Source organism: Capsicum annuum, chromosome 2, assembly GCF_002878395.1.
Source record: "Capsicum annuum cultivar UCD-10X-F1 chromosome 2, UCD10Xv1.1, whole genome shotgun sequence".
Lineage (NCBI taxonomy): Eukaryota > Viridiplantae > Streptophyta > Magnoliopsida > Solanales > Solanaceae > Capsicum > Capsicum annuum.
This window is the reverse complement of record NC_061112.1, coordinates 85,999,863-86,019,742: the sequence shown is the minus strand read 5'-3', so window position 1 is coordinate 86,019,742 and position 19,880 is coordinate 85,999,863. Positions and strand designations below refer to the sequence as shown.

The window sequence follows — 19,880 nt, the reverse complement described above, 5'->3', positions numbered from 1 at the left end:
TAACACCTTCCTTTCGAATAACTAAAATCCTTACTTAGAATCTCAAAATGTTTTCGAAAGACTAAGACAAAGTTTTTCTACATAAAAATGATTTTTCCTAATTTTTCCAAAATATTAGGAGGGGACTCTAAAATATGATTTTCAAAACCCGAGAGTCATAAACGCCATCACATGTGTGCTTTTTCCACCGGTTCAAAATAGGGAGCGATACCTGTAACCATTTAAGAATGGTGCTTTTCAGTTGTACAAAAGGGCCATTTATCCAGTTTTATTTATAAGACTACACAATACTTTTTTTGTGTCCGGATAGTCATTGAAAAGGTGCTAAAATTTTTTAATTTTCACTACCACAGGTTCACAACAACAACAAACAACCTTCTCCCTTTGTATTAAAACCTCTCTTATATGAATTCTCCTTTTGCACACCCTTCATATTAGAAATTCTATCTTAAACGGTAACCATTTAATTCAACTATTAAAATAAATCTTTTGTTTCCTTCTTTCTTTCTTCACTAAGTTTCAAGCACTTGCCACTGTGAACTTTTCAGAACTTGGCTGAGTTCATCATGCTTTATCCCAATCGTCTGAGTCCGGGATGACATTCAGGTTATTAACTATATGAGAATAAATCTCATTAGGCATAAATTGTTGCAACAAAGGCTCATTCCACCTGAAATTTGACATTAGCTGATTGACTTTTCCAAAATCATCTTGCATTTCATTTGTAACAGGTAACATAAAATGAAAAGTCTCTAGTTGAGTCCAATTATCATCCCAAGTGCTAGCACTTTCTCTTTTTGATTCCCACCAAATTTTTTGAGCAAAAAAATTTCTTATTTCTATCATATATTTTTAGGTTTGAGATCCTCCTCTCCATTATACTACTTAGGCCTATGTCTCTTGCAGTATTTAATTCACATGAAATTAGCCAAAAGAAATTTCTTTGTCCTGAGGTTCTACCATAATTTAGTAAATAGAGCTTTAGAAATATTAAATAATGATCTAAATCCCGAAACTCCTCCACTTCTTGAAAAGCAGACCTCAGATCAGGCTACCCAATGTCTATTTCTCCCATTCTATTTAAAGTTTCACAAAAATCTTGTAAAACTTCTATGCAAGTCATGTATAACATAGGAGGAACAACAACAGATAATAATTAGATGAGAATGCTCTGTAAAATATTATTAATAAATATACATTTACCTTCAAAAGATAACAGTTTGCCCTTTCAAGTCTGAAGGTTATTTTATACTTTTTAAACTAATTCTGCAAAGTGAATTTTCAGTTTCTTTATATGTCCAATTGGACATTAAAGATAAATTATAGAAAAATTTTCTTTATTGAAATCAATACTTCCTCAATCATTTGCACAATTGTACAAGCTGTTTTATGGAAAACAAAAAAAAAGAATTTTTTTCTTTGTTTATCTTTTGATCAGATTGCATTTCATACTTAGTTAGAGTATTTATAACTAAATTTCAGAAATTTATGATCAACAGAACAAAAGATAATAGTATCATCAACATAAGCTAGATGATGACACTATCACTCCATTTAGACATCTCAAAATTTTTAAATCTCTTATTAAAAAATAATGTATTTGAAGATATTGAAAGTACCTCGGCAACATCTCAAAATTTTTAAATCTCTTATTAAAAAATAATGTATTTGAAGATATTGAAAGTACCTCGGCAACAAGAAAGACTAAGACAAGAGATAATGAATCTCCTTACTTCACCTCTCTAATTGAGCCAAAAAAAGTCATATGTCTGATCATTAATAAGCACTGAATATCAATTGTTGACTATCAATTTTTAAATCTTATCCTTCAGTTGTGTGTTAAAATTCATAACCTTCAATACTTTGATTAGAAATTTTCAATCTACTCTAATCTTAAGCCTTTGCCGTATCAATATAGCTTAATAACTATATTGATAGATTTTTTTCTTTCCCTTGTGTAACAAATTATCTCTTGGGCAAGCAACACATTCTCAGAAATATTTTGCCGTTCACAAAACCTGATTGATTTGGTGAAATGAATCTAGGCAAAATCTCCTTCAAGTTATCATGAACCATGTTGAAAATAACTTTGTCTAAAGAATTATTCAAATTAATTGGTCTTAGATCAAAGAAAGTAAGAACATTCTCTTTTTGGGCAATAAGATCAAGTTAGTATGATTAATTGATTTAAGAAAAGTAGAACCTTCAAAAAAGCACTTAACCACTTTTATAATATCTTTCCCAACTGTACTCCAACAAAATTGATAGAATTTATCTGTGAAACCATCAGGTCCACTACTACTATCACCGTTCAATTCAAAAACTACTCTTTTGATTTTCTCCTCTATAGGCATAACATTCAATATCTGATTATCTGTCTTTGTAACAATGTATGGATCTCTTTGATCATAGATAAATCTACATTGTGTGTCTCAACAGAGAATTGGTTCTGGAAAAACTTAATTACTTCAGCAGTCACTTTCTCCAGTCCTTCAGTCCATCTAACACTATTTTTTTTTAATTCTATTGATGGACAATCTCTTTCTTCTCCCATTTACTAAGTTGTGAAAAAGCTTAGTATTTTTATCCCCTTCAGTTAATCACTGAATATCTGTTTTCTTTATAATGTAAGTACTTCTTCAATTCAGTTTGTACTCGTTGAAGTACCATCCTATTATCATGAGTTGAAAATTCTTCAAAAAAAGTCTTTTTTTTATTCACATTTTTTGCTCTGATAATTAGCTGTTTAAACATGTCACCAAATTTTTTTTACTCCATTTAGATCGATTCATTTTTGTGTTTTTCATTTTTCGCTTCAGACTTATAAAATTATCCTTTGCCCCAGAGATCTCCAACTAGCCTTTACCATATTCTGAAAGTTTTCAGCTTCAGTCTAGAATTTCAAAAACTTGAAAGGTTTTATAGCATAAACATTTTGAACTCCATATTGTAACAATATGAGGACATGACCAGGCCTTGTTCTTGCTATGTATTCAATCACCACATTAATAAAGAAATCCAACCATTCTTGAATAATAAGAATCCTGTTCAATCTCTTAAAAATACAACCTTCAGTAACTCTTTCATTTCACCAAGTAAAAAGACTTTCTTTAAATTTGATATCAGATAAATCACAAGATTTACACAACAAATAAATTTTTTATATTCTTATGGGTAAACTGGTAAACCACCAATTTTTTCTACTTTATTTAGAATAACATTAAAGTCTTCACCAATCACCCAAGGTATATTCATATTGTGACTGACATGACCCAAATTAGGGCCTTATCGTAATGGGCATCTCAAGTCCAACCAGGATCGGAGACCACCTCCGATGCTGAATCTAACCAACCAACACACACCCTGAGTTGGATGAATTTCAAACATATAACAAGATGACGTATTTGAAGATATAATGAATCTGGGATAGGTCTACCTCCTCGACCAACCCAATCAAGTTGATCCGTCCAATAACCAACCAAACAAAAACAATAACCCAATATATATATATATATATATATATATATCATAATTATTCCATATCTAAGTCCACAGTTGTCCACACAAAGCCTCTAAACCAAATCAAAGAATATCTAGTTGGGACATGCCCCCGACCATAGCCAAGAACTAAAGTCTATGAAAATGTCAAAAGTATGTAAGGAAATTCAAGACATGAAATAGAACCTTACGGAGTATGAAAGCTCACCACTTCAATCCAACACCGATTGTCCCCGAGTCCGATCAATAAGCAGGAGTAGTAGTTTTGCCGGTTCCTGCATCGCGTGGGGATACAACATCCGAAGATAGGTTAGAGGTTGAATGCTAGCTTGGACTCAGAATAAGGATAAAATAATGCCAATATTTAAAACCAAGTAAATAACCATATGCATTCACATTCATACATATATATACATACATACATACATATATATATATATATATACCAGGAGAGGGAACCGGATTTAGCATGCATTTAAAATCATTAACCTGAATTTGTGTAGATTAACTGTCCTAGAACTACCCTCAGTATATATGGGTCCAGTGTTACACCCTGAACGGGTCCCAATGTGTTTAGCCCCACGTAGCAGAGATGTCATAGAGGCAGAGGATTCCCATGTACCCTTCACCTTCCATGATACATATATACAAGTATAACTTATGGGATTATCACGTACCTTACAAGTATATGGTCGCCTTGACCAATCCTCAAGTCGGTACATATGAGCTTTTAGTGTCCGTTCATTGGACTTACACCTTCACGGCTAGCTATCACAACTCACTATTATTGCTCAATTAAAATTGTTAGAATACAATCAAACCACCAAATCCATATATTATTAACCAAGGCTATAAGAAGTGATATCATCATACCGACTATAGCTTGCACGCAAAGTCCTTAGCCAATCACCTAGGGGATTTCCATGTACCCCATGGGTTCCATTATTAAATTCACTTGGGGGATTCCCATGTACCCCACAAGGTTTTTAATCAAAGCCGTGGCCACCAAGGCCTTAAAATTTAGCTATTAAAATCATTTAACCAATTTAAGTTCCATTACCTTATTATACCATGCAGAGATTTCAATAAAAGTCCAACTATGTAATAAAATCATCCTCATAGGCATTTTATCAAACATGTTGAGGGCATATACTCTCCAAAACCAAAACCAAGTATCAATTGACCATTCCCATGCACCCACATGTTCAAACCACCGTTATATTATGAAAATAATAAGAAAAAACATGGAAAAACATAAATCAACCATTGACAACCAAAACCCCCAACATATAATTCAAAACCCAAAACCATATCACAATTATGCTATGAAAACCATTCATAAAACATGCCTTTAGTTGAAATAACAACGAGGGAGGATTAACATGTTTCATAGAGATTTTGATCTTTAAGCCTCTAAATGAGCACCTTGAATAAACCCCAGCCCAATTTTCAAAAGAGAGTTTAGAGAGGATTTTGAGAGTGTTTTGATCTTTCCAAGTGATTTATGAGAGGACACGAAGTGTTACAAAATGTGGGAACTTAAGGGTTTTAGGGTGGGAAATGTCCGGAATACTCTCAGCTTAAAAGTTGAAAACTTGGCTGCAGAAGGGTACAACTACACCCCTTAAATCACACCCTAGAGTACGAGTGGTACCCTGATCTTATACCCTAGTACCATCTTGGACCTCCATACTGACTAACATACGACCACCTAGGGCTAACTTGTATCCTAACATACGAGAAGTACCCCCTAACCCGTACCCTAGATAGAATCTACTAGGCTAAGTTTAGGGCATCATACAACTACGCTATGTACACTTCATACCCTAACATACGAGAAGTAAGATGCCTACTCGTACCTTGTACAAAATGTAATCCAACCATGCAGATTATCATATGAGAGGAGGGAACCTAAACCGTACCACATCATACTACTATTACCCACAAGTTGTATGATGTACTGTGATCTCAAAATCAAGAAATTTTCTAAGGGTCAAAACCCTAGGGTATTTCAGTCTTCCGCACTTGGATCATTCATCCTTAAATGACGGGTAAAGGCAAGCAAAGTCATGAGTTAACACATTAACACGCATAAAACTTCCCTTCAACTAAGTTAGAAAACAAAGACATAAAATAAGGATGAGAAGATCAACACATATCCCAAGCACGATTTTCCAAAATTGAAATTAGGAATGAGTACTTTGGACTTCATGTCCTCCTCGGCCTCCCAAATAGCTTTCTCAAACTTTTGGTTCCGCCATAGAACCTTCACCGAAGCCATGCCTTTTGATAGCAATCGGTGAACTTACCGACCCAAGATCTTCACCAGGACCTTCTTATAGGACATAGAGTTTGGGATACCAATGCCCTCTAAAGGAACAACCAATGAAGGTCCACCTATACATTTCCGCGACATGGACACATGGAATACCGGATGAATAGAACTCGTACTAGAGGTCAGGTCCAATTCAACTTATAATTTCCCAGAGACATATCACTACGAGAGCCTGAGTCTAGTTATACACTACTTCCCTGCTTAAGCTATTTAGAGCTAAAATGAGTTAACTTAGGCCACAAGGCTCTATCCCTTACATCCATCCAAAATACTACTCCGTCCAATCACTGTAGCAAAACATCATGCCCCATCAAGATTATCCAGTACCCAACACAACTATTTGGTATATCTATCCATCACAACATTCGAGCCTACCTCTTCTGCTCTTGCGGTACTGCCTATCCTTCCAAAGATTTGGCAACCTCTATCATTTTCATAAAGACACTTCACCACCTACTCCTCTCCTAACTATTCCTCAGGTTAATAACCTTACCTCACCCTTTCGTTCTTTTCCATAACCTTGGTTGTAGTAGTCACCCAAGAATTTCTCCTACAAGGAACTTCTAATTTCTCTCATTTCAAAACATCACTGTGCTTCCACAACTGCTATCACCATAACATAAGAAGGGTCATTGAGGAACTAAAGTATGAGAATTACTCATACTACTCAAGGCTAGACCCCCAAAATAAGACACGGTAAAATAGACACGAGGTACTTCATAGCAACCACCTAGGTCATAAATGAAGAATCATCCCGACATAACACACCATAGTAGGAGTCCTTAGGACTAGACACCGAAAAAAACACGACTGCATATTTCATAGGTAATGTATCGTAATGTCAAGAATTATATCCAAGGAACAAGGCAAATGCTGAATGTGAACCTTAGGAATAAACTATATTAAAATGCATGCAACACTAGTAAGGTTTCCTCCTAACCGAGATAGGAGGGAAAAGAAATTGCTAAAATGGGAGTAAATTCATCCCGACCTTTCCTTGAAGTCCACCGCTAGAGGAAAAATTAAGATTAACCCTCGAACTTCATCTTATTACATCTGTGAGCATAATACTCCCCTCTAATGGGTATCACCAAGGGCATACACTAGGTACGCTTGGTTATCTTATACCTAAAACCTCATCCATCTAAATGCTACCTAGAGTTCTGCATAGTCTTGTAGATTCCATGCCCTAACCCATTTATTGACTTAGCCCCTAGCCCATCTGTTCAACCTGAACCTCCAACCTATATGTCGCAACCTTCCTACTCTTGTATCCCTAAAGTCAATCAATCTCATTTTTTCTACACACCCCACCAAGCTAACCAATCTATCTCCACAAATCTTGCATTGCTATCTTTGAAGCGTCATACTCCCTTCATCAACATCAATATCTAAGATTCACACTTAGTGTCTATCAATTATCCTGCACTACTAACAAAGTATCTCATATTAAAATATACATATATGGTCTACCTTACAAGGAGGACACCCTAAAGTCCTTATTCACCAACCGACAACCCATATATTCCCAGGGAAAACCATCCTCCTTATGCATAAAAGAGCGAAAGCATCCCATGAAGAAACACTAGAATGGATAAAACCTTTATCTAAGAGATCCTTTAACTGCTCCTTAAGCTCTTTTAACTCAATCGGAGCCATTCTATAAAGAAGGAATAAAAATTGGACAAGTGTCCGAAATAAGATCAATCCCAAACTCAATCTCCCCATTAGAAGGAAAACAAGAGGGTCATCGGGAAGGACCTCAATAAACTCATTCACCACCGAAACCGAATGTAAAGAAGGAACTTTCGAGTTAGAATCTTTAACCCAGACCAGATAATAATAAAGACACCCCTTTGGAGATTAGTCTCCGAGCACTAAGATACGATGTAAACTTCCCCTTAGGGGATTGGGAGCCATTCTCCCATTTAATAACGGGCTCACCAGGTAACTTAAAGACAACTGTATGGGCTCGACAATCTAAGGACGCATAACACGAGTACAACTAATCCATCCCTTGAATGACATTGAAATCTACTATATCCGATTCAAACAAAACCACCAGAGTATCCTTACTACCAATAGATACCATACCCCCTATAGACTCTTTTAGTTATCACAAAGCCACCTACCGGGGTAGAAATAGAAAAAGAGTCCAAAATAACCTTGGGACGAAAACCAAAATACGCAGTCATAAATTGGGTCACATAAGGGAGAGTGGACCTCAAATTAATAAACAATACACGTAACGAGAAGAGATTCTTCAACATACCAGTGTCAGCATCAAGAGATGCCTCAGACTCTTGAAGGATAGTGTGGGCATTGAGACGATCCCGACCAATGCCAAAACCAAAAGCAGCATCTCTCGGTGCATGAGCTAGAGAAGTAGTAATTGGTATCCTATTTGCCCCAGCAGAAATCCTATGGGACACTCCTGCTATATGTGACTCAACTGACCATAACTAAAACACTAATTCCTCCTTTCCTCACAACAATTGTGGTACAATTGACCACAAAATTGGCAAGGAGGATAGGATGGGGCCGATCGAGCTCCACCAGCCCAGAAATGACATCCATCAGAAGATGAGGATAACAGACACTGACGACCAGATAGTAACATCCCAAATTTTCTTGCCCATACCACTTTCCACTATCTCTACCACTAATTCTCTAACTTTACCCCCGAGTCAGAATATCGAGACTGCCTGCTCCGCCTATTTCTTGACTTTGCCTTATTTTTCCCAGTACCAATAGGATCGGACTGGCGTGACACAGATGCTACTATTTGGGTAAATAGATGAATAGAACATCAAAAATCAGCACTGGTAACCTCTCTTTGAGGTAACTGAGAATGAGTGTCACCTTCCAAAGTAAGGTCAGTGGAGATTGATAGAACTACACGGGGAAAATCAGAAACTAGGACCCTTGATCGGGTCTGTGCCTTATAAGTTAGACGAGACCTATCTACGTCATCCTCGAGTAGCACAGGTAAGTTCCCACAAACTTTAGATCGTCGGGAGGGCATGATCAGAAAGGTGAACGAAAGAAGATTTAGGAAAGAGTTCAAGACCTTAGACTCTATAACCCGAAAATAGAACAACAAGAAAGTGAGACATTCCTAAATGCCTCGTAGACTTTTGATTATATGTGTGGTACAAAACACACCCATAAGTAAGACTGTACTCAACATGGCTTTGTGGACATACCATGACACTGAAACCTAGGCTATGATACCAATTTGACATGACTCAAACCAGGGTCTTACCGTGATGGGCATCTCAAGTCCAACCAGGACCGGAGACCACCCTTGATGCCCAATCCAACCAACCAACATAGACCTTGAATCGGATGAATTTTGAACATATAACAAGATGGCGCATTTGAAGATATAATGACCCTGGGGTAGGTCTACCTCCTAAACAAACCCGACTAAGTCAAACCATTGAATAACCAATCAAACCAAAATAATAACCCTATATATATATATATCAAATTATTCAACACCCAAGTCCACAGTTCTCCATATAAAGCCTTTAAACCAAACAAAGAATATCTAGTTGGGATATGCCCCCGACCATAGCCAAGAACCAAAGTCTATGAAAATGTCAAAAGTGTGTAAGGAAATTCATGACATGAAATGGAGCCTTCCAGAGTATGAAAGCTCACCACTTCAATCCAACACCGACTGTCCTCGATTCCGATCAATAAGTAGGAGGAGTAGTTGGCTGGTTGCTGCATCGCGTGGGGATACAGCGCCCGAAGAAGGGTTAGCGGTTGAACGCTAGCATTCACTCAGGATAAGGATGAAATAATGCTAACATTTAAAACCAAGTAAATAAACATATGCATTTATATCCATATATATATATAAATATATCTATATATATATATATATATATATAAAATCCATATATATATATATAAAATCCATATATATATATATATAAAATCTCCCTCTCTCTATATATATAATCCATGTCGGGGGAGAAAACCGGGTTTAACATGTATTTAAAATCATTAACCTGGATTTATGTAGTTTAACCGTTCTAGAACCACCCAGGGATATATGGGTCCAGTGTTACTCACTGAACGGGCCCCAGTGCATGTAGCCACACGTAGTAGAGATATCATAGGGGCAGAGATTCCCATGTACCCTTTACCCTCTATGATACATATATACAAGTATAACTTTGGGGATTCTCGTGTGACCCATAAGTATATAGTCGCCATGACCAATCCTCATTTCGGTAAACATAAGTTTCCAGTGTCAGTCCATTAGACTCACATTTTCACGGCTAGCTATCACAACCTGCCATTATTGCCCAATTAGAATTGTTAGAACAGAACCAAACCATCAAATCCATGTATTATTAACCAAGGCTATAAGAAGTGGTATTGTCATACCGACTATAGCTTGCAAGCAATGTCCTTAGCCAATCACCTAGGGGATTTTATGGACCTTGTAGGCTCCATTATTATATTCACTTGGGGGATTCTCATATACCCCACAAGGTTTTTAATAAAAAACATGGACACAAAGGCCTTAAAATTTAGCTATTAAAACCATTTAGCAATTTTAGGTTCCATTACCATATTATACTATGCAATATTTTCAATGAAAGTCCAACTATGTAATAAAAGCATCCTCATAGGCATTTTATCAAACATTTTAAAGGCATATAGTTTTCTAAATCAAAACCAAGTACCAATTGACCATTCCTATGCACCCACATGTTCAAACCACCATTATATTATGAAAAACATAAGTAAAAACTTGGGAAAACATAATTCAACCATTGATACCAAAACCCCCAACATATAATTCAAAACCCAAAACCATCTCACAATTATGACATAAAAACCATTCATAAAACATTTCTTTAGTTGAAATAACAATGAGGGAGGAGTAACATGCCTTATTTATGAAGATTCACAGAGAGATTTTGATCTTTAAGCCTCTAGATGACCATCTCGAGAAAACCCTAGCCCAATCTTCAAGAGAGAGTTTAGCGAGTATTTTGAGAGTGTTTTGACCTTTCCAAGTGAGTTATGAGGGCCATAAGTGTTATAAAATATGGGAACTTACGGGTTTTTGGGTGGTAAATGCCTGGAATACCCTTAACTTAAAAGCTGAAAACTTGACCGCTAAAGGGTACGACCACACCCCTTAAACCATACCCTAGGGTACGAGTGGTACCCTTATCTCGTTCCCTAGCACCATCTTAGAACTCCGTACTGACCAACACACTACCACCTAGGGCTAACTTGTATCCTAATATACAAGAAGTACCCCTAACCCGTACCCTAGACGAAATCTACTAGGCTAAGTTTAGGGCATCATATGACATTGCCATGTACACCTCTACCCTAATATACGAGAACTAAGTTGCCTATTTATACCTTGGACATAATGCAACCCAACTATGCTGATTATCATTCGATAGGAGGGACCCTAAACCTTACCATATCATACTACTAGTACCCACAAGTCGTATGATATCCAGTGAGCTCAAAATCAAGAAATTTTTTAAGGGTCAAAACCCAGGGTGTTACAATGACTCATAAATAGCGAGTGCGTGATCAAAATAATCATGTCATGTAGGAACAAGGTTTAAGTCTACTGGTCTGTTAGGATGCTTCAACTGAATACATCACTACATTTCTACTTGACACTTATCATAAGAATCAAGCACGGCACACTTTTTATAGTTACTCTGTCTACAAGGCAACTTAGGTTAGAGCACAACGTGTTCTCCATCGCACTGAGAGTGATGTACATAGATCAGGCGAGTAGGAATACAACTTTGCAGACTGCTCGTCGGGCCTGATAGTTTCTCCTATTCATAGACCTGCGCCCGCCTTTATACAATTGGATACAAAATTAGTCCATGACCAATACCCCAATTGATCCTATACATGTGACCCACTATCAGAAAAACTCATAATAGCCTATGAATAAACAATCATCGAGATTAAGTATTCGATCTAGTACTCTCACTTGCCCCCAAAAGAAGCATGACGGATCATTGCGATTGTGCATCGACCATCATCCCATAGTGGGACGGACGGTGTGTACAAGACCCGAAAATGAATTCACCATCGTATAGTTATCATTCCACAAACTCCTCCTTTCCTCAACATCACTCTTTGCATAGACTGCAGTAGTAACAGGAGTCCTCCCATTCAAAAATTTAAGTTGAGTGGACCATTATTGATTAAATTTAACCGTAACCTGGATATCTTCTTGAACAAAAATTCAACTTTTATCATTTTGATTGTAGTTAGCAAACTTTATACCTAACCTCCATTTGTATCTTTAAATTTGAGAATTATCTTGAAAAGTTTTCATACAGAGCTTTGCAACTCCTTTGAAATTGGCTTTTACACCTCTTTTAGGCACCCTGCTATGGGCCTACTATTGTCTATGTTATCCCTTGGTTTCTTACCTTTTTATTGTATTGTTGGTGATAAATCTGCCTCTTTTAAGGCTTGTTGCATCTTATCAACTTCATTATATTTTTCTGCTGGTGTATCTCCATCTATCACCTTATTATTTATGTTGCCAGTATCTATTTCTTCCAAAACATTATGTGACACTAAATCATGTAAAATTTTATTATGTGACTCTGGCTTACCGACTATCAAAACTTGCTCCTGTAACACACCTAGACTTAACTTCATATTATGAAAGACATCTGTCAAATGTTGTGTCTTAGGCATCATGTTATCATCCATCAACCCCTGGATTATCTATCTGCAAAAAATCATGGTATGTAGCTTTAGATAATACAGATGATGATCTGTTATCTTCATGATCTGATCTCTTGTTACTTCTCGCTTCCTTTTTCATGATCTATTTTTTTGTAATTACAGGTTTGCTTGTACTTCTGTTAAATGTGAATTTGTTGCTTTCTCCTCATATTCTACTTCTGTTGTCTTATTGTAGTGTTGTTGCTGACTTCTTTTGCTGTTGGCCTCTAGTAACTTGTCTACATTCAGATTTGAATGTGCGAACTCCTCCTATTTGATATTGTGTCTGCATTCTTTCTGTCTCCATCAACCTTATTCTTATTCCTGAAATAAGTCTATATTTTTTATCTTTGAGAATATACTATATCAGGTTGAACTTGGAACCCTGCTATTTCTTTGTGCTGGCGTTGATTACTTACTTCATTCCTTATCCCGCTTCCTCTTTTATGTGTATAAATCTGCATGATATCATATTTCAACTGTTGTATAAACCCTTGCAACTCTTTCTTTATCATCTCATTCTCAACTCTCTCACCCCATCTGAGACTATGAACAACTTTTAAGATCCAACTTTTAGTGCTACTCTTCTGTTGCTTCTCAGAATAGATCTTGTTATCATCCTTCGATTATTTTTTTATGATTTCCTCTTCAATCCTCTTGTCCCATCCTGTACAGATTCAAACTTGTTGGTTGTGAACATTTTTTCTTTTGTTATTTAAAGAATTGTTAACCCTCTTCTTTTCATTCACAGTTTTTCTTTAATCTCTACAATTTTTTATTTTTTTTGGTTTTCCATTTGGTGTTCGGTGCCTCATTGGAGCCTCGACTAATCTGAATCGCACGTTGCAGGGGCCATTAAGGTGGCAACGCTCCCAACAAAGTTTTCTCCATACTCAGGGTCGAACCCTCAACCTCGATGCATCCAAATCACCAATCACTTTGCCACTTGAGAGAGTTTTGGAGGATACAGATTAGCGCCTCCATGAGATGGAGCAGCTGCAATATTGGTATTTATATTTTCAGTTACCTTAGAAACTTTTTCTTCTTCATCTTCGTTGTAATAATTTCTCAAGTTGGGATGTAATTTCCTGCATCCTTCTTCATTATGACCTTGTGACTTGCGTTTTTTTCAATATTTAGAATTTTAGATAGAGCATCATATTATATCCTCACATTAGTCATACGTTTTGCTCCAGTGGATTCATCTACTATGATCATACGTATGATTTTAAGCAAATATGCAAAATTCACTTGAACTTTCACTTTGACGCAATTTGACCTAGTTTTATGTATAGTGACTTTATCTAGATAAGTGGCTTTCTAACAGCTGAAGCCAAAGAAAACAAAACTCCTCCACATAATATGTGGGCAACATATTTGGGAAAGAAACCTAACTGCCAACGTAATCTCTTTATCCAACCTAAAGTTAGGAACATATATTACGGGTCTCATGGGAAATGTTGTTTCATGCCTATTGGTCACGTAGTATACATTTTTAGATAATACTAGTTTAATCAGAACGTGACTCGCACATGTAACGTTTGATTATTTAAAATTAAATAATTTTGTTTATTGCACAAATTTTTAATAATGTGTAAAAGTTCAAATTACTTTTCAAAAATCTTTCACACTTTAATGTAATAATATAAACATAAACATATGCACATATATATTTTACCACCACAAATTTCAAGTGATTGATGAATCATCGCTTTTACATTTGTCATATAGTTTTGCTTTCCCTTGTTGCCACAAGCTAAGAGAGACACATTAATTTGAACCATATTTGTGTTACGGTTTATATATATATATATATTTAAAATCTTTCCTTATTTTAAAAGTCAGATTTTTTGCAAAATCATTGATTACATTTTTATTATGTATTTAAAAAATCTAATACTTCTTTAATTTTTCTTATTCTAACGGTTCTATATTTATTTCTAGATTTTTCAAATCTTCTTAAAATTAAATTTAGCTGATTTAGAGTTACTAAACTAGTGAAAAAATATTAGTTGTCATTAATTTTGATGACTTCTAATAAGAAAAAGTTTTTACCATAAATATATTTAATTAATTTCAACTCTTAAATTAGGAAAAAATTTCTGATGAGTTCTAATAAGAAAATATTTTACCATAAATATATTTAATTAATTTTAACTCTTAAATATTAGAAAAAAATAGTGAAAAGATGATCACTTTTAATGAAAGACAAAAGTTCAAACAATATTTCTAAGACCATTCACACTTTTAATATATTATAGATTATAGATTGTAGATATAGATATAAATATAGCTTATAGATTATAGATATTAATACAACCCTCCACCAAAGCACACACTATAACACAATGCATCTATAGCTATAAAATCTAAGCTATGAATTTGAAAATCGTAGCTATTACTTAGTAACAACCTCAAAATTTTGAATTTCGTAGCTATTTACAAATTCGTAAAATTTTTTAGCCATGACAATTAAACTGACAAAGCTAATTACTCACTTTTGCTACAATTACTAACAATCGAAACAATAATTGCCTGTATAGCTACAACTTTTTTGCTACAGTAAAAATTTATAGCAAAATCATATGATTTTGCCACGCGATAAAAGTTATTGTAGCAAGAGTAACCTTTTAGCCACAGTAAACTATTTGAAATAAAATATTGTGGCTAAATATCTTTGTTTGCTTGAAGCAATAAAAAATTATGGCAATAGTTAAATGATATAACTACGTCTTTTTTGCTATAATAGAATTTCGTTACTAACAATTAGTTTTTACCACGAGTTAAAATTTATTGTAGTAATAGTAACTTATTAGCCACAACAAACTATTTGAAATAAAATACTGTAGCTAAATAATTTTTTTAATTCAAGTTATAAGAAAATTGTTGTAATAATTAAATAATATTTTCATATCTTTTTTGTAATAGTCTAATTTCATAGTTAATTATTATTTTTTAAGAAAATTATTATAGTGATAGTAATCTTTTAGTCACAATAAATTATTTAAAATAAAATGTTGTAGCTAAATAGATATTTTTGCTTGAAGTTATAAAAAAATGTTGCAATAGCTAAATCATATAGCTATAAAGTTTTTGATACAAGAAAATTTTGTAGCTAATTATTAATTGTTGTCATGTGTTGAAACTTGTCGTAACAATAGTGATTTTTTAGCCATAAAAAAATTATTTAAAATAAAATATTATAGCTAATAAATACTTTTTTCGTTCCATTTTACTCGTCCCAAAGTTTCTAATTTGATTTCTCATTTTACTTGTCATTTTTAAATAATCACGGCAAGATAATTATTTTTTTCTTTTTTACCCTTAGTATTAATTATTTTTTCTCCAAATTAAAATGTAAACATCATTTGATGAGTGTATTATGGTAAAGTAGTCATGTTATTAATTATTTTTTTTAATTAATGTGCAATGTCAAATTAAGACGAGTAAAATGAAACGGAGGAAGTATTTAGCATTGAGTACTAAAAAGTTGTGACAATAGTTAGCTTAATACTAGCTATAATTTTTTTATCGTGAAGAAATGATTTAGCCACAAATTTAATATTTTTATAAATTTTTGTAGCTCACAATTCATTTTTATTCAGGAACTGAAATATGTTATGGCAATACTAATTTAGTGTAACTGGAGGTGTTAATCATTCAATCTGATTCAATACTACATGTCTACTTGTGAATTTTAACTATAATAGCAAAAACTAGGAGATTATATCTAATTAATTTTGATGAACTAATTATGTCGAACTTAAATATAACTTCTCCAAGTCTCACTGAAATAACTTTATCTTGATCAGAAATAATTTATGTATCACTCAAATGTGATTGAAGGTATTAGTTGTTCGATTTATGTCAATTTTACAAATTGTGAGTCTTAAATATAAATTAAATAAATACTTACTTTATTGTGTTTATTTAAATTAATTAACTAATCATGTTAAATTTTAGAAAAACTTCATAATTCTCATTCAACCTTTATTCTAAACAAGTGTTTTTAAAATTATTATTTGACATGAACATAATCAATTAAGATATTACTTTTAAAAATTCAATGTAATTGAATGTGTTCATCATTCAACTTGATTAAATTTTATAAGATCTTACTTTTAAGTTTCAAATTATACGCACGCACACACAATTTGATTTATTTTTAAAAAAATTAATTGAATTGTAACAACTTTACATTATCTATCCCTCTCTATGTAATTCTTTCCTGCATAATATTTAAATAAGTTTTCAATTTAGTATTTTACCTTTTATTAATTATTCAATAATGAGAAGTTATCTTTGATAATTTACTAATATATACTATAATATATAACATAATAAGTTGATACTTAAGTATTTAACAATAATGATTATATTAATATGATTATATAATAATGATTATATTATATATATATATATATATATATATATCCAAGTTGATTGCGTAGTCAATATAATTAATATACATATACTAATAAATAAATTGGTATTGACATTTTGTATCATTTAATTTTCTATTTTAAACTTGACATTTTAATTTGTACTACTCATTTTAGATTCATATAATTTTTATATTTTCAATTCAAACTAAAAAATGCAGTAATTCAAAATTCGTATTCTTATTTAAATTTAAATTGAAATAATCAAATATTGTGAAAGTATGATTCCATTATAACATAATACTTAATTTGATTTCACGTTGTTACTATAAAGAAATTGATTGTTATTCTTTTTGAAGTTTCTATCTTGAAATAATGTCCAAACTTGGAATATTATGGTAATTAGCATTTGTTACTATAAATAATTTTTTGATTCTCCGGTATCATATAAAATGTATTAGATAGATCTTTTGATACTAATAACATTATCTTATTTTTAATTTTTTAATTTTAAATTTGTCATTCTAATCCATATAAATTATTTTAAATTCATAGACAACAAGAAAAATAACATACAATATATCGTCATAAAGTAAAAAAGACATCTCAATACATTAAAGCTTTCGCTATGCATAGGATCCGAAGAAGGGTCCAACCACAAAATGGAGTTTAAAAAGAGTAGAGATTACGTAGACTTTACTTTTACTTCTAAGATAGAAAAACTCATTTTAAATTCATATATTTTTATATTTTTAATTCAAACTAAAAATTTGTAATTCAAAATAATCATAAAATTTAACAATAATCATAAAATTTAACTCTATCCATTAACTTAAAGTAAAATATATATTTACTATTAATTTCATTATATAATTTTTATTTTTTAGGTTCATTTTTTTGGTTATAATTCTTTCATTTGTTAGTTACAATACCATTTGTAAAAAAGAAAAAATTATACATATTATATTAGGCAAGGAAAATAAAGGCCAATTGGCCAACCTAAAATCACCCTGCCGCCACCCTCCCTTCCCCATTTATTTTCAATTTAATTAAATTTCAAAAATCTCCCTCAAAAAAATAAAAAAATTGTGAAGAACCAAAATCTCCCCCAAAATTATAAAACCTAATTAAATAACCCTACTCCCCTTCCACTAAACAAACACCTAGATTCCCCTTTCCCTCCTCCCTCCCCTTTCGTCCCTCACCATTGTCATCTCAATTTTGTTTGATTTGATTTGAAAGCTTTACATTGTGTTGTTAATTTTTTTTTTTTTTTTTGTTTTGGTAGGTTTTACAATATAAAAGTTCTCCAAGTATATAAGATAAGTTTTACAATATCAGTATTTTATTGAATATATATTTTTGTTAATCTAAAGGTAATCATTTATCTGTGTGAGTATTAAAATTGATATTGAAATTTGAGATCTCTTATTTATAAAATTACATTGAATATATTATTATTGTGATATTGAAATTTATTTCTACAAGTTTAAAAAGTTTAAAATATCTACAGATTTGTATACCTTTTTGGTTGTTTGTAGTTTTCTTATTTTTATTTGTTAAATTTTTTTGTAAAAGAATTATCTAAACATATATGTTTTCTTCTTGAAAATCTCTATATATACACAATTGCATATATAATTAATTGGTCGTGATTTTCTTGGTGCTAAAATACTTGATCATAATCGACAGACTGAGTAATAGATTAAGAGCATATAAATGACGAACTAGGATGGATGTTGGTCAAGTTAAAGTGCAGTTGAAGACCATGAAAGCAGAGAGATACGAGATGATTATGTTGCTTTAGACTCAAACTAGACAAAAAGAATTGTGTATTGTGATTGTTCTCAAAATTGTATAATGCAATTATATGTAATTTGATAATTATTTTGAAATATAAAAATGAATTATTAGTTGCATTATGTAACTTTTCTTACTACAAAGCTAGTGGAAAATTCTTTAGTTTGTAGTATTGAAATTGTTAAGATTTATTTTATTTTAATTACATATTAGAGAAATTCGTGTAATTAATAATGCTTATGATAATATTCATCAATTTCTAGCAATAGATTTTGTAGTTGTGGCTAAACCTATATATAATATATAATTATAAAAAAAATATAATTTATATTTTTTTTCATAAAAAATTTAAAAAGTAACTACTATAATATATGTATTTCGTGGCAAAAAGAATGAATTCTTAGTCATGTATAAAAATACATGTAACAAATATTTCATTTTATAGTTATAGATTTTTTAACTCATAACTAAATGCAAATATTATTATTACGAGAATAGCCACATATTTTATATTTTCGCAACAAGCAAATCAAATCTTTTGCCACAACAGAATACACTGTGCTATAATATAAAAATTGCTACAAATTTTATTTGTCGTGGCAAAGGAGTAAAATTGTTTGCCATACGTACATATTTCGTAGCAAGAACTTTTTAGCATCACAGCTACCACACAATTTTCTTGTAGCTGTAAGTATTTGTTCTTAGCCACAGACTATGTAAAGTCTGTGATAAATTTTTAATCATGCCACTTCTTGCTATGAATGCTACGGAAAAAAAATTGGTGGCTAAAGTATTTAGCCATAAAACTTTTTATATTTAGCTACGATATATTTTATAGCTATATATACATTTTCTTGTAGTGATACCTTATTAATATATGTCTATACCTTACCACTCCAATCTTACAATCACCTTTAATGCCACACTGCATGGGAAGATTCTTTCTTAAGTCATCCAGGTCCGATCATTTTTGAATAAATTTACCCACTATTGCATATTTCAAAAGTTAATTTTATTCATCTTGTGATCTGGACAAATTAATTAAGGGTGACAAAAAAGTTTTAAAACTAAAAAAGAGGGACACAAGCCTGAAATATTGAGTAGAGGTGAAAATT

At 32.7% G+C, this 19,880-nt stretch overlaps 1 long non-coding RNA gene across 2 annotated transcripts in view; it reads left to right on the top strand.

Moving 5' to 3' along the window:
• Positions 1-18,887, top strand: part of LOC107858674 — a 25,983-nt gene extending 7,096 nt beyond the window's left edge. Inside the window, exons 2-3 of one of the 2 annotated variants that reach the window (XR_001671189.2) lie at positions 13,433-13,590; positions 18,658-18,887. This is a non-coding gene — a long non-coding RNA (uncharacterized LOC107858674). Of the gene's footprint in view, positions 1-13,432; positions 13,746-18,657 lie in introns of those variants that run through there. The other variant, XR_001671188.2, reaches the window with a different exon arrangement.
• Positions 18,888-19,880: the final 993 nt, after the last annotated feature.